This window comes from Equus caballus, chromosome 10, assembly GCF_041296265.1.
Source record: "Equus caballus isolate H_3958 breed thoroughbred chromosome 10, TB-T2T, whole genome shotgun sequence".
Taxonomy (NCBI): domain Eukaryota; kingdom Metazoa; phylum Chordata; class Mammalia; order Perissodactyla; family Equidae; genus Equus; species Equus caballus.
The window spans coordinates 54,321,503-54,337,251 of record NC_091693.1 but is presented as its reverse complement, the minus strand read 5'-3'; the positions used below and the strand labels follow the sequence as shown (position 1 = coordinate 54,337,251).

The 15,749-nt window shown below is 36.4% G+C and overlaps 1 long non-coding RNA gene across 2 annotated transcripts in view; it reads left to right on the top strand.

The window, feature by feature from the left end:
- LOC138915799 (uncharacterized) overlaps positions 1 to 12,647 on the top strand; it is a 175,394-nt gene extending 162,747 nt beyond the window's left edge. The window contains exon 5 of one of the 2 annotated variants that reach the window (XR_011422088.1): positions 10,539 to 12,647. This is a non-coding gene — a long non-coding RNA (uncharacterized lncRNA). The remainder of the gene's footprint in view (positions 1 to 10,538) is intronic. The other variant, XR_011422089.1, reaches the window with a different exon arrangement.
- The last annotated feature ends 3,102 nt before the right edge of the window (positions 12,648 to 15,749 follow it).

Sequence of the window (15,749 nt, the reverse complement as noted above, 5' to 3'; positions counted from 1 at the left end):
AGACTGTAGATTTGTCAAGAGTCACAAATATGATTGATGTGAATTTTAATAAGTTTATAGTCTTCACATTTTCTCTTTGAATGTGATTTTTTATTACATTTTGGTTATCTTTCAGAGATTAGAAAATTTATTATCAGCCTTCATTTTTTAGTAATAGGAAACTTCTTGTGAGCTTATCGATAAAATATAAAAGATTGATGAATTTGATATTTTCATTTATCTAGAGTCCATTTATTTAATTATCAAGGTGGTATCTTTATCAGTAACTCATTGGAATAGTCCGTGATCTCTGGGAAGAGTTATGATTTTAGCAGACAAATGCAAGAGAAATTTAAAGTGTTTTGCGTTGTAAAGGTAGAACATTGTGATTAAGAGAAGTTAAGGCATCCTAGGAGAGAGAACACCACCTATAGAGCTAGGAGTACAGTCATTCGCTTCAAGAGAATGACCTGAGCATCAAAAAGCCTGAATCTTTTGGAACTCATTTGCTTACATCAATGTTCTTTCAAATTATGCTTCATATTTTGCTGTAAAAGATGTTAACTATTTTTTTAGTATCAAATGGCAAAATTTCTTAGCTTCATCTCCTACACACAGGCTAGGCAGGAAATAAATGACACTTGCCTCATAAGTTCCTTTTTCCTTTCTTTCTTTTTTGGGTACCCGAAGTTTTTGAAGAAAAAAGAATAATCTAAGGGGCATCTCTGTCTCTTTTTAACTAGCTGGGGCCTGAAATCTGAGGGTAAACATCTCTCTGACTTTCACAGTCTGTCAATTTTATAGCATATCCTTGGAATTGGGGTGCTCTCCTTATAAAGAGTAGTGATGTGGCAGTAATATATTTACATTTTATATTTCTCAAGAACTTTCACTCAAAAATCCATATCAGCATCTTAAATATACATGAAGAGTTTGACCAAAAAAGCCTGCTATTTTGAATAGTAATTTTCAAGTGCTTCTTTGTACATTATTCCATTTGTTACTCAAACTTATAGAACTTCTCATGAATATAGATTAGGGAAGATGTACTCTACAGAGAAAGAAATTGAAAACTTAGAGAAAAACGGTTTTCCAAAATAAATGGAGTACTCTTAGAGATGTGCTGTTTTGATTTTGGATTGAAGACACTGTCCTAGATACTTAACTAGGTCATGGTTACCAGAAATCCCAGTGAAACTGACACTGCTTGCCAGTAATGGGAATTCCCTCTCCATAGAATATTTTTGTCACCTGTGGAAATATTAACTTTCCTAGAATTTCACTATTGGAAATAATCTCTCCTTTTCCCATTGGATTGTTTCATCATTGAGATTTTTGTCTTCTTTCCTAGGAATTAAGAATTATTCATATATAAGTTTCCCCTAAACTGTGAAATCAAGGTCCAGGATTAACTTAGCTTTTTGTCTCCCATGACATCTAACAACATGTATTTCATACAGTAGTACTTATGTATTTGTTTATTTAATAAATATGTCACAGTAATTTTGAAAATCTGTAAGAAAGGAAACTAATGGGAGACTCTGGATAAAACAAACAGCAAAATATTAAGGAACTATCAGAAATTTAGTAATAAATGTTTCACTAATTTCTCTAACAAGCTATGCAAATAAATCAGGTATCTAAACTGAAGGAAGTTTTGGGGAATATGAATTAAACAATTATAGCAAGAATCAATGAAAGACTATTTACAAACTTTTTAAGTCCTTATTAAAGGCCAGATGGAAAATTTGCGCTTAATTTGTGTAATGGGTGCTGTGAGGTGGGATATTTTGTGAAAGTAGGGCAACTTACTTGGACTCTCTAAACGACAGAGAATAGAAATATTCCTGTGACGTGCTCATTCCATTCAAAATTTAGAGTGAGTGGAAAATGGCTGTACATTACGTGCTGAGAGCTCTTATAGCAAAACTACATGCTAAAAGGAGTATGAAATCCTCCTAATTGAGGTACTTTTGGCGGTGAGAGTTTGGAGTAAAGGAGCATATTGTTACATTTACTTATGCCTTACATGTCAATTTTAAAAAATTAGTATCTTTAAAGTAGAAATACTAACTTTCTTGACTCGTAAAATAATAAACAGGCAGTCTTCCATCCTTGAGAATATTCCTGTCTATAGTAAGAAGATAAAGGGGCTGACACTACTGCTTCTGCCATAGTCATACATATTCCTAAGACTACTTAATCGTAACCTTATGGTTTATACAAATTACATATGTGAAAATGTTTCTGAACATTTCACTTCTGCCCTGTATGACGGCATAATGATTGAATTACAGCATTACGTAGTAACCTTGTCTCATGTAAATCAAGTAAATCAGAGAAATTATCCATGTCTTAAGGAAAGTCAAACATACCTCTAAAAGTCTAAAATGATTTCCAGTTTAGCACCATAGATATTCCACAGCATTAATTCAAAATTTCTTCTAGTATTTCAAATAGATTTCTTTGTTCCAATGACACTTAGAGGTTAGGATATTTGTTTGGGAAATTTTCAATGAAATCTGTGGACTTAAAAATTCTTAGTGTAGTTAGAAAAAAATGCTATTTTCTTATAGAAACTTCACAATATAGTGTAGTTCATGAATGTTAAATACTATTCATTTGATGTCACAAACATCAGTACATTTAAGAATTCATGTATTTATTATAATCAGATATTAGAATCTCTTAAGTATCTTTTTGCAAATATGCCTCTCTCTCTCTCTGAAGTTCAGGGGTTTTTAATCCACTTCATTATTCACATGACATTACTAAAATCGTCCTTAAATATTCCAAAAACAAATATTGATAACGTTGAGAGGCATCTGGTCATAAGCAGATGTATTTTAGCTAACTTGATTCATGTGCTGAGAAGCCTCAGAGAAGGCCAACATGTGATTCATATCTAAAGGCTTTCCTAAATATCTGGTAGCAATTGACATAAAGATTACCATTGATATTAAACAAGTGTTTACTATTTTAAACATTATAGTTGACGTGTTATTAAAAAAGCATGGTAGAACAAAAGCATTTAGAAACCTGTTAGTATTTTATAACTATTTGGCATTAACTCAAGATAGTCTTTTTCTTGGTTTGCTATTTATTCATGTCAGTCATTTCAAAAGATGTGTAATCTGTAGTTTCTACAGTTTATACATAATTTAAGTTAAATCATTTGAATTAATTTCCAATCACTAGCACTGAACAAAAATAGTATACATGACTTAAATATATATTAGTAATATATAGTTATTTGCATCCATATTTAATTATGATTTTAAGTATTTGATATGACTCCCTCATCTGTTAAATTATTTACTGCATTAATATGCAACGTGATGAGTACAAAAAGCAAAAGTTTAAAATAAGGTGTTGAAAAATCATATGCTTAGACTTTTGAACTTTCTTTGGGGGTTCATTAGCACCAAAAAAAAAAAAAAAAAAATAGTGCAGAGATCTTTTTAACACATCAGACAGCTAAACAAATACTAAACTTTTCTAGAATAACACAAAATGACAGCTCACTACTTCATAAATGTTCCACTCCCTTAATGCATAACTCTAACGTTAGAAAGATAATCTTTATGTTAAATGAAATTGCAAAGATTTTTCTTACACAGAGGTTACTTAGCTATAAAAATTATAGTTGCATTACTTCTTCTTGATATTATTCCTCTTAAGTGCCAGGCACCAAACAATTATGAAACAGTCAGGGCAAAGGGCAGAAGCCTTTGACAATTCCCTGACTTCTTTACAGCAGGACTCAGTGTTCTCACGTGCGCGTAGAATCTCCCAAAGAGAAAAATGATATGCAGCACTTGTTAGAATTCATCTGACCAAAAGTCATTGCTAAGAGAGTTTCCACAAAATAACTATGTGGGAAATACTACAGAAGAGGGCTGTGGTTCCTGGAACCCCTTGCTCCTGTCCACTTGTTCCCCCAAGACCGGAGATGCGTTAGGGACAGCACTGGTATGTCCCGGGAGGCTGGCTGTGTAGGCTGTCAGCCAGCATCAGTCTCACTCAGCAGGTGCCCACTCTGATTGGCTGTTTGAATAAGGCATTGGCATGCCTGACAGGTTCTCAAATATTTTCAATACTTTGTATGAACATCCTTAGTGTCTCAATCCAAATACGCAAGACAGAACTAGGGAAGGAGTATAAAAGAGATATTTGGAGGAAGAAAAAAAGACCCTTAACAGCTCTCTTCTCCTCCTGCTACATTCAGAAACAAATTAGCCATCTCTTTGTTTTAACAAGGAAAGAGCATATTCTCCTTAGACAAGCTTTTGTTGGTGGGAGCTCTTGTTGAATTAAGACAAAAAGTTATTAATATCTGGAAAAATGCTATGAACGTTATTTTATTTTTTTACTTTAAATGTCATGTGGAATCTCTAGAAGAAAATATGAAGTGAACTAAATAGGTTTACTCAATATTCTATGATCCTTATAATTATTTTATTTCAAGTATTTCCTTGCTAAGCCTAATGTGTAACAGATTTTATGATAAAATGTTTATTTTGTTTTGAAATAGAAACTGAATACTATCAAGATTATTATTCATCAAAGCAGATAAAAATGAACTGACCCTGAAAAGGCATATTTTGCAAATATGCATTTGTAATTATTTGGTTTAAAAAGTTCATTCCAGTAAGCAAAGTAGGGAGTTAATGGCTCCCATTTGTAAATAGATGACATAACTTATTGTAATGCTCAATTATCTCTGGTCCATGAATTGTTCAATTATGCAAGCACTCATCTGACCCAATAAATACTCATTAAGGTGAGCATCTATGCCAAAAATACAAATTTTCTGTATTTTTACTATGTATGTACATAGTAAACTCCAGAGAAATGGATGAACAGCACCAGGAGAAACTCTGGAATCTAGATGTAATTTGAAAAAGTAGATGCCTATTAAAGAGCAATAAAATGGGTTTACTTCGAAAAATGCATAAAATTATCTTGTTAGATACATTCCCTGGTTGGAGAATAATAAATGAAACCCCACATTAACATCCAAATTCTTTTTTTTTTTTTTTAAAAAAAGGAGAAATGGTCAAGGGTGAAAAAAGTAAGACTATCACTCAAGTCATAAGTTAGAATAATAAATAGCACACACGCTCGCCCTATAAGTTCTTCAAACTCTGAGAAAAGGAGAGTTCATGCATCTCATTCAAACTTCAAAGCTACTTTCTCCTTTTTATGTTTAAACCAAAGCTTTCAAGAATGGAGGCCAGGTTTCCTTTACAATTTAAAATTCAAAGAGCACCACTTTGAAATTTAATAGAGCAGTGTTTGCTAAAGTAAACATTTTAGTCACAGTGACAGCAGATGCCTCCGTGCATCCGCAGCCTTTTCTGTAGGCATTAAAGCGGTGCTTCAAACTCTTGGAATGTCTCTTCCCCAACAGCCATTCAAAAAAGATACAGATTTCACGGAGGGCAGCATCCCCCGCTCTCCAAACAAAATGCACCGTTAGCGTTAAAGCAGTTCCGAGACTTAGAAACCCCTGATGGCGCTTTAAAAGTTGTGCTTTAGGAAAATCAAACAGAAACGTAGAAAACGAAGACCCTCGATTCCTGTTAAAGGTTTTCACTCCCACCACCCCATCCATAACCACACGGGCTTGGAGGAAAAGGCCTCTGGAAAGAAGACAGAGAAGTGGGTTAGACAAGCATTTATGGCGATCAACACGTGGTGTGAGAGCCTTTTGTATTATAAAATGGGTTACTAACACTGCTCAGTGAAAGGCGCTGTTTCTTTTAGAATGCATACCAAATCCAATTACGGAGAAAGAACGGTGGAAATTCTTCTCTTATTGAGAGCTAAACCAGCTTACTAAACCATGTAATTTTTTCCAGTAAGCCTAGAACATAAACATGTCTATGTATTAATAGGACTTTCTTCATGCATTGACTACTACATGTTATCAAACATCTTTTTTATTCTTGCTGAATGTTTACTTCTTCTTTTTGTTTTTATATTTAATTTCAATTATAGTTCATTCAGAATACATTTAGATGGATCAAGAAATTGCAAAATTAACAGTGGAAGAACTTGAAAATCCAGTGATCTGGGAAAAGTGTATTAGAAAAATATTATTCTAATTTAAATTAGTTTATTTTTCTGTGTCTTTATCCATATGTATATATTTCCAAATCAATATTTAATTTATAAACTATTAATATAGATTTTTCCAAATAATAATTAGAATTAATTTCTCTCATTTTCATTATATCAAGCCAAATATCTATTTTAGTAATGTCCTGTAAAAATAGTATATTTAGAAATAAATGTATTGGCACAGTATAAAATTATATTTTGGGGGTCGGCCTGGTGGTGCAGTGGTTAAGTTTGCCTGCTTCACTTCAGCAGCCCAGGGTTCACAGGTTTGCATCCTGGGATGGACCTATACACTGCTCATCAAGCCATGCTGTGGAGGCATCCCACATCCAATATAGAGGAAGACTGGCACAGATGTTAGCTCAGTGACAATCTTCCTCAAGCAAAAGGAGGAAGACTGGCAATGGATGTTAGCTCAGGGCCAATCTTCCTCACCAAAAAAACCCCCCAAAAAAACCCAAATTCATATTTTTATTGACAGTGTATAAATAGAAATAGGTAAACCTCTTTCAGATTTAAATTCAATTTTAGTAAGAGAAATAAGGATAATTTTCATAATTTTTCATGTTAGCTGCATAATCCTAACTTCACAGTTACAAATGCACATTGATCTCTAGAACTAACTCCTTTCAATCCATGGTATGTTTAAACATATTGCATTTAATGAAATTTTCTTCAAATGAAATTCAATTAAAATAGAAAAAAAAAAAAGGAGCCATATTTCTAAACATGCAAGAGGCAAATTCAAATACATTCTTCTGTTTGTTGTGCTATCAGTCGAATATGTTTTCCCCCTGGCACAATAAATGTAGCATTGCAGTTTTCTGGCAACAAATGGCTGCTGGGGGTCACCAAATGTCTCTGATTTGCTACAGCGTTTAATCTTCCACAAAAGCTGTTTACTGCTTCGTGTACACTGAACTCCAGGAACATTATCCTTTAAATCATGCCTAGCTGCTAATTAATGGATGTATAAATGTTCAACAGCCAAGTCTTTAAAGCAGAGCCATGAGTGAGTACAGCAGACCTGCACGTAACTAAAATAGAGTTCTGATGAACCATAAACTCTGATTTTTCTGCATAGCTATTGTCATGCTGCGTACCTAACCAGATTGAAGTGCGTTTGAGAAATTTGCTTTAAAGCCATCTGAAACTAAAAATATGTTAGCCGTGCTAGAAGGGTTCAGCAGTGCATTATTAGGTTATGGGGCTATGTTTCTGTCCCTTCTGTGTTTCTCTTGATGTCTACATTTTGGAAGCAAAACAAAGGCTCAAGATTCTGAATTCAATGCCCAGATCTGACATGATGTCATTTTGAGACTTTTGTCGCTATGATATCTTGAACTTTCTTTTCTAAAACAAATGCAAATTTCTTTCAAAATATTTCTTTTGTCTTTTTTTCTTTATATGGTCAGGCACAATCTGATATGACACGACAAACTGATGGAAACGCCTAGGAAATTGTATATTTTTGAGCACGCACTAGGTGTCTGGCACCAGACTAAGCACGTGAACATGCATGATGTCTTGTAGTCCTATTAACCATGCTGTATCCTATAAGGGAGATATTAATATCTTTAGGAACCAGATGAGAGCAAGTGGTTTAGGAATTTGGAGACTTGCTCTGGGTGTCACAGCTTGCTAAGAGCAGAGGGATCAGAACTATACCCTGGCTGACACCAAGTCCTCGCTCCATTAACTGCGACCGTATGTTACTTTCCCATTAGTCTTGACTTTACGTATATGCTAATATTTTAGCAAGTTTTTATGTCACAACAAGAACATTGCTAGGAAATAAAGAGAAAATACCTCAAGGATAGCAAAGGAAGGAGCAAAACACAGTTAAGCAGACAATAAAGAATGGCAGAAGAAACAAGTCGAAGGAGATGACTCTGACTTTCGAAAGTAGTGCCAGAAATCTTGATTACCTTCTTATTTTAGGAATTATCTTCAAATTCAGACTGCGATAGAATGGTAAATTAAATGTAACAGACAAAATATAAAGTGCCACTCTCTACTTATTGAAGCATGAAGGGAGAACAGACTTTGTGATCATTAAACATGGACGAAAATTCCACCTCTAACATTTCTTAATGATTTGTCCCTAGGAAAGCTCATTTACTTCTCAGAGCCTTCGTCTCCTTATCCTTCAAACAAAGCTTATAGAGTTATTGTGGACATTACCTAAGCATATATGTGCTGAATAAGTGAATAAATAATTAGAGTCCAAAATTCTGATTTCAAGTCTGGCTATGCCATGGATTAGCGATGTGACTTTAGGCAAGTCACTTAAGTGCTCTTTCTTTCTTCAGCTGCAGAAGTGTTTAGTAACGCCCACTTTACAGGTTCCTGTGAGGATTCAGTGACATAATATTTGCAAGTATTCCATAAAAGAGAAAGATCTTTAGCAATTATTGTTACTTGTTTGTTGATCCTGTCCTCCGAGCCATCCCAGGCGTCTTCCTGCTCTTCTAAGTTACCAGGCAGCCACAGCTGGTCTTCCACAAAATTTCCTGTTTTCCAAAACTATATACAGGCATATCTCAAAGCTATTGTGGGTTTGGTTCCGGACCACCACAATAAAGCGAGTCACAAAGTTTTTGGTTTCCCAGTGCATACAGAATTTATGTATACACTATACTATAGTCTATTAAGTATGCAATAGCATTATGTCTAAAAAAATAATGTGCACACCTTAATTAAAAAATGCTTTATTGCTAAAAAATGCTAACCATCATCTGAGCCATCAGGGAGTCATACCCTTTTTGCTGGTGGAGGGTCTTGCCTCAATGTTGATGGCTGGTGACTGATCAGGGTGGTGGTTGTTGAAAGTTGGGGTGGCTGTGACAATTTCTTAAAATAAGACCACAATGAAGTTTGCCATGTCAATTAACTCTTCTTTTTGTGAATCATTTCTCTGTAGCATTTGATGCTGTTTGATAGCATTTTACCCACGGTAGAAGTTCTTTCAAAATTGGAATCAGTTCTCGCAAACCCTGCTGCTACTTTATCTACTAAGTTTATGTGATATTGTAAATTCTTTGTTACCATCTCAACAATCTTCACAGCTCTTCACCAGGAGTAGACTCCATCTCAAGAAACTTTCTTTGCTCACCCATAATAAGCAACTCCTCCTCCGTTAAAGTTTTATCATAAGATTGCAGCAATTCACTCACATCTTCAGGCTCCACTTCTAATTCTAGTTCTCTTGCTATTTCCACTACATCTGCCGTTACTTCCTCCACTGAAATCTTGAACCCCTTAAAGTTATCCATGAGGGTTGGAATCAACTTCTTCCCAAAATATTGATGTTTTAACCTCTTCCCATGAATCACAAATGTTCTTATTGGCGACTAGAATGGTGAATCTTTTCCAGAAGATTTTCAATTGACTTTGCCCGGATCCATCAGAGCAATCACTGTTCATGGTGGCTATTGCCTTACAAAGTATATTTCTTAAATAATAAGACTTGAAAGTCAAAATTACTCCTTGATCCGTGGGCTGCAGAATGGATGTTGTGTTAGCAAGTGGGAAAACAACATTAATCTCACTGTTCCGCTCCATCAGAGCTCTTGGCTGACCAGGTGCATTGTCAGTGAGCAGTGATATTTTGAAAGGAATCTTTTTTCTTAGTAGGTCTCAATAAAGGGCTTAAAATATTCAGTGGACCATGTTGTAATCAGATGTGCTGTCATTCAAGTTTTGTTGTTCCGCTTGTATACCACAGGAAAAGTAGATTTAGCATAATTCTTAAGGGCCCTACGATTTTCAGAATGGTCAATGAGCATTGGCTTTAACTTAAAGTCACCAGCTGCGTTAGCCCCTAACAAGAGAGCCTGTCCTTTGAAGCTTTGAAGTTAGGCATTGACTTCTCCTTTCTAGCTATGAAAGTCCTAGATGGCATCTTCTTCCAACAGAGGCTGTTTCATCTACCTGGAAATCTGTTGTTTAGTGTAGCCACCTCCATTAATGATCTTAGCTGGACCTTCTGGATAACTTGCTGTGGCTTCTACATCAGCACTTGCTGCTTCACCTTGCATTTTCTTATTATAGAGACAGCTTCTTTCCTTAAACTTCATGAACCAACTTCTACTAGCTTCAAACGTTTCTACTGCAGCTTCCTCACCTCTCGCAGCCTTTATAGAATTGAAGAGAGTTAGGGCCTTGCTCTGGATTAGGCTTTGGCTTACGGGAATGATGTGGCTGGTTTGATCTTCCATCCAGACCCCCTAAAAGCTTCTCCATATCAGCAATAAGGTTGTTTTGCTTTCTTATCATTTGCATGTTCACTGGAGTAGCAATTTTAATTTCCTTAAAGAACTTTTCCTTTATATTCACACTTATCTAACTGTTTGGCACAAGACGCCTAGCTTTCGGCCTATCTGGACTTTTTTTTTTTTAAAGGTTTTATTTTTTTCCTTTTCTCCCCAAAGCCCCCCAGTACACAGTTGTACACTCTTCGCTGTGGGTCCTTCCAGCCATGGCATGTGGGACACCGCCTCAGCGTGGCCCGATGAGCAGTGTTGTGTCCGCGTCCAGGATTTGAACCAACGAAACACTGGGCTGCCTGCACCGGAGAATGCGAACTTAACCACTTGGCCACGGGGCCAGCCCCCCTATCTGGACTTTTGACATGCCTTCCTCACTAAGCTTAATCATTTCCAGCTTTTATTTTAAAGTGAGAGACGTGAGACTCTTCGTTTAACTTGAACACTTAGAGGCCATTGTAGGGTTGTTAATTAGCCTAATTTCAATATTGTTGTGTCTTAGAGAATAGGGAGACCCGAGCAAAGGGCAAGAGATGGGGGAACTGCTGGCTGGAGCAATCAGAACACCTACAACATTTATGATTTTTTGCTGTCTTATATGGGCACAGTTTGTGGTGGCCCAAGACAGCTACAACAGTAACATCAAAAATCACTGATCACCATGACACATATAATAATAATGTAAGAGTTTGAAATATTGTGATAATTACCAAAATGTGACACAGAGACATGAAGTAAACAAACGATGTTGGAAAAATGGTGCTGATAGACTTGCTCAAAGCAGGGTGGCCAAAAACTTTAAATTTGTAAAAAATGCAATATCTGTGAAGTGCAATAAAGCAAAATGCAATAAAACAAGATATGCCTGTATTTTCCCGCCTGATAATAATTCTCAGTCCCTTAATAAAATGAATATAACTTAATCACCCAAGGAACTTTTGTTTTTACCTGAAATTCATTACTATTAGGCAAAATTTCAGCCAGGGGTGCAAAATAAAATGAAAAAGACTGAGGGAAGGTGGCCACAATGCAAGCGGGCCTGCTCTGAGAAATGACCAAGCTCCCCAGCATTGTTAGGTCAGTGGGAGGCAAAAAGCCTCAGTCCCTCGCCCCTCGTCCCTCGTGCCTATGCATTCTCTTTAGCTCACAGTATTTCAGACCCTGAGAGGAATTCTGAGAATTCACACTGAGAAAGAATCCCACATCTGGAGAAGGCAACAGCAGCAGCAACTCCAGCTGTAACAATGTGTGAATTAGTGTGTGTCTGTGTGTATGCATGTGTGTTGTGAGTTGGTTTTAGGTTGGAATAAGATTACCTCCATCTGTGTGAGTTTGTTTGGCTGGAGAGCAGCTGTCTTTTTTACATGCACGAAGATAGTTTATATGGGGTGTTCTATTTGATATTAACACATTAAATTTGAGGAAGAACTTTGAAAAATTTTTAAAAATATGCAACAAATAACAGCAAGCAAATTTACCTTCCTAAAACAGGAGTCGTAGGATGGATGCAGCTTAGAGATCTTCTGGTATAAGGCTCACTCAAGTAGAGACAGGTAACCTTCCATGGTTGTGTTTAAAATCTTCAAAAATGGGGAATTTGTTATTCCATGACATGCCTTATTCCCAGGTACATATCCAACTGATAATTATGTATCCCAGGCTAAATTTTGCCTGTCCAGAATATGAGCTTGATTTCAGTTGTCTGAAGCAACTCGAGGATACACCCCTCTCTTCTTTTGAGGAGAGATGCCACTCTCCATTTAATCTTTGCTTTTTTTCAAGCAGTCCTTTCAACAACTGATGAAGTGACCATTTCCAAACTATTTCCATGTTCTCTTACTGATGCTTTAGACATAGTTCTAGTTTATAAATGTCCCTGTGTGGTGGTGCTGAATCAACATAACACTTACTATCTGGACTCATCAGTGCAATTTATGGAGGGACTACTCTATCCTATGCTGGGGCAACAAACTTTTACGAATGCAAGCTAAAATTACTTTAACTTCATTACCAGTCAAATAATACTTGAGTCATATTGTTTTTGTCATCAGATAAAACTTCCAGTTATTTTTTCACATGAACTCTTACTCAGTAGGACTCCCACATCTAGTTTCGTTCAACTGATTTTTTAAGATAAATATGGTACTATGTATTTATCCATACATATTTTATTCCAATTACTCCAGCCAGCTGAGATAAATTTGAATCCTGTTCTGTTATCTGTTGAATAAATTGTCATCTGCAAATCTAATAAAATGGCTTATTTAAATACAATGAAGAACATCTAATTGGTATTTATGATTTGTATTTTCCTTGGTGCATAATGTTTTCTTTTAGAAATCATATATACAAAGAAGTAGAATATATTCAGTTAAATATAATAAATAGCTATTAAACATCTACTTTAAACTAGAACCGAAGTGGAGATGTTATTAAGGATTGTCAAAATAGTTGGTTAGTCATCTATACAAACAATGACTTAAAAAAGTAGCAAATTTAAACATAAAAATAAATACAAAATTATACAGAAGTACAGAGCTGCGAACAACTGATTAAGCTGAAGTGAGAAGTGAATGTTCACAGAGATGGTTCTGGAAGAATAAATAGGCATTCATGTGGGACAAAAAGAAAGAAAATAATTTCCAGGCAGAAAGAGGCAACTAGGGCAAAAATGCTATGGCATAATACATTAAGCAAACTTTTTCAAATTACAATCCATAGACCACCTGCCCTATATCACTTAGCCACATACATGGAAACTACTGATTCATAGATTTCTCTCCAGACCTCTAAAACAGTATCCCTGGGTGGGGCCAGAGAAACCACACTTGCATCAAGCCCCCTTGGTGATTATTTTGCATACAAAGATTTGAAAACCACCATTTCATGGTAGAGGGAATTGTCTAATGTCAGTACGGCACTGGATTCATGATGTTGGAGAGAGATGCATCAATAAATAAGCTTATGATCTGACTGTGGAGGGTCTCATGTGCCTGATGGAGGAGGTCGTCAAGAAGATGTGACGGCCGGTTGCCCCATGAGTGTGACCCAGGCAATTGGAGGTCCCCCCGGACCCTGTGTCTTTGGAACGTGTGTTCCACTTGTCTTCCCCACTCCCAGAAGCTGCTCCAAGGATATAGCCTATGAGACTATCTGTACTGGCTTTGTGACTAAACCCAGTTAAGGCCCCCATGTACATAACTGAAACAAGTTAAGGCCTCTGTATAAGCTTTTAAGATTCTAATGGGCACGTGCAAAAAAGCTGCTTGGTCTTGAGACCATCCAAGATAAGCCTCATATGTAAGTTTCCTTGCTTATTAAACCTGCCACCTACCAAGCTGAAGTGGTCTGCCTTTTCTTCAGTCTCTTTCTGCCCTCTATGAATTCGGGGGTCAGTTTTAGATTACACCCAGGATGCTCCCACAGAAGACACGACCCAACAGTTCCATTTTGAGGAGTTTGGAAAGGAAAACTATTGAAAATGTTCCACAGGGTAGTGAAAACGTCAAATTTATACTCAGTAAAATAAATGTTGTTGCAGTATGAAAGATATACTGGGTGGGACACTGCATAGAGACATAGAGATCTTTCCAAGATGCTAGATGTAACAAATCTAGATCAGGGACCATGATATTGATGAGAAAGACTAATAAGGGAGTTGATGAGGATCAATGAGTGCTCTACATGTAAGTGTTAGAGAATCCGGTGACCAAATAGATGTGTATTTGAGATAAGGGAGATAAAGATGATCCAATAATGACTTGGAAGCTTCTGGATATATGATGCTGATATCTATCAATATTTTTTATGTAAAAAATTAGAAGCAGATTGTGATGTAGAGGGTGAAAAGTAGTTCAAATTTTGAATTATTTGGTGTTAAATGCTTGAGTTTTGTTTATAGGAAGATAGCCAGCAAACATTTGGGAACACAAATCTGAAGTTTAGGAGCACTCTCATAACTAGAGAACTAGATTTCGGGCCCATTATCAGATGTTGGGTGAATACATAAGACGAGAATAATGGAGGTTGCCCAGCAGTAGCAAGACAGGTGAGAAGGAAGAGGACTGTGGATGGTGCATGGTTGATGCCAATGTTGAGAAACAGGGCCCCAAAGAGAGCACTAAGGTAGCAGCCTAAGAAGAAACAACCCAGAGGCCCAAGGAGAAACACAATTAACCATGGTAATGAAATCCGAGAGTGAGACAAGCTGAAAGAAAAAAGAATGGTCAAGAGGGTCAATTATAGCCAACAGTATAAAAACTGAAAGTAAACCACTGGGTTTGGCAAGATCACTGGTAACCTGGCAGGAAGCAAGGACAATATTTTTTAACAATTTTTTTAACATTGGGTTCACTCTTAACTAATTTTTTGCTTGAAGAAAAAAATCTTGAGATAAAATGATATTTAAGCAAAATGTAATTTATTCTTTTAAAAATAGTTCTCTAACGTTCAGCTAATCATTTAATCCACAGTCATAGTTTTCAAAAGTTAATCTTTAAGGGATTTCAAATTTTATCTCTGGGATGAACCAATAGCATTAACACTTCATAAATGTATCATCAATAGCAAGGTAATTTATGCTCTCAGCTTTAGGGGAGGTCTTATGGTCTTTGCTCAGTAAAGCAGAGCATGGGAAACCACTGCTTCTCAATGTTTAAGTTATATTTCAGTTGCTTTATAGTTCCTAAAACATAAAAGAGAGCTGAAAAGATGTTACTTACATTCATAAACTGTGATAACTCTAGGACCATTTGCAGATATTCCCATTTTTTGTCCCAGCACCTGGTAAGATTGTACCTTCTCAGTCCCATTGAAGTTAGGCATGGTCATGTAACAGGCTTTGGCCAATAAATGTTAATTGAAGTGATATATTTCACTTCTAGGCAGAAGTCGTTGAGAGCCAATGGGCAATTCACCATATACATTCCCCCACCACAGCATTCAGCAGTGCTCTAGATGTTGGATATATCGTTAGCCTGGGTATTTGAGAAAAGCTCCCAGGTAAGCTATGACTTACACGTGTGCAAATAATCCTATAGTATTTTATGCCACGTTGGTTTTGGAGTTATTCATTACCTGAGCATGACCTAGCCTACCATGACTAATACATAAATCGTTATATGAGTACTTTGGTGCAGGAGTTCCTTCTTGCTTACACTCAGGGGCCCCTACTCTTATTGGTTGTCCCTGATTCTCACTGCACTATTCCGGAGATCAGATATGGTGTGAAGGTAGGGAGTTTTATAAACATATTAGAGTGAGCCTTAAAAATCTCTACTTGTGGATCATGGAAAAGTGGAGCACGCTTTTTTATTGGTGAGGATCTTCAGACCAGTTGCAAACTGAGGTAGGTGTTCAGAGAAGGACTATATTTCT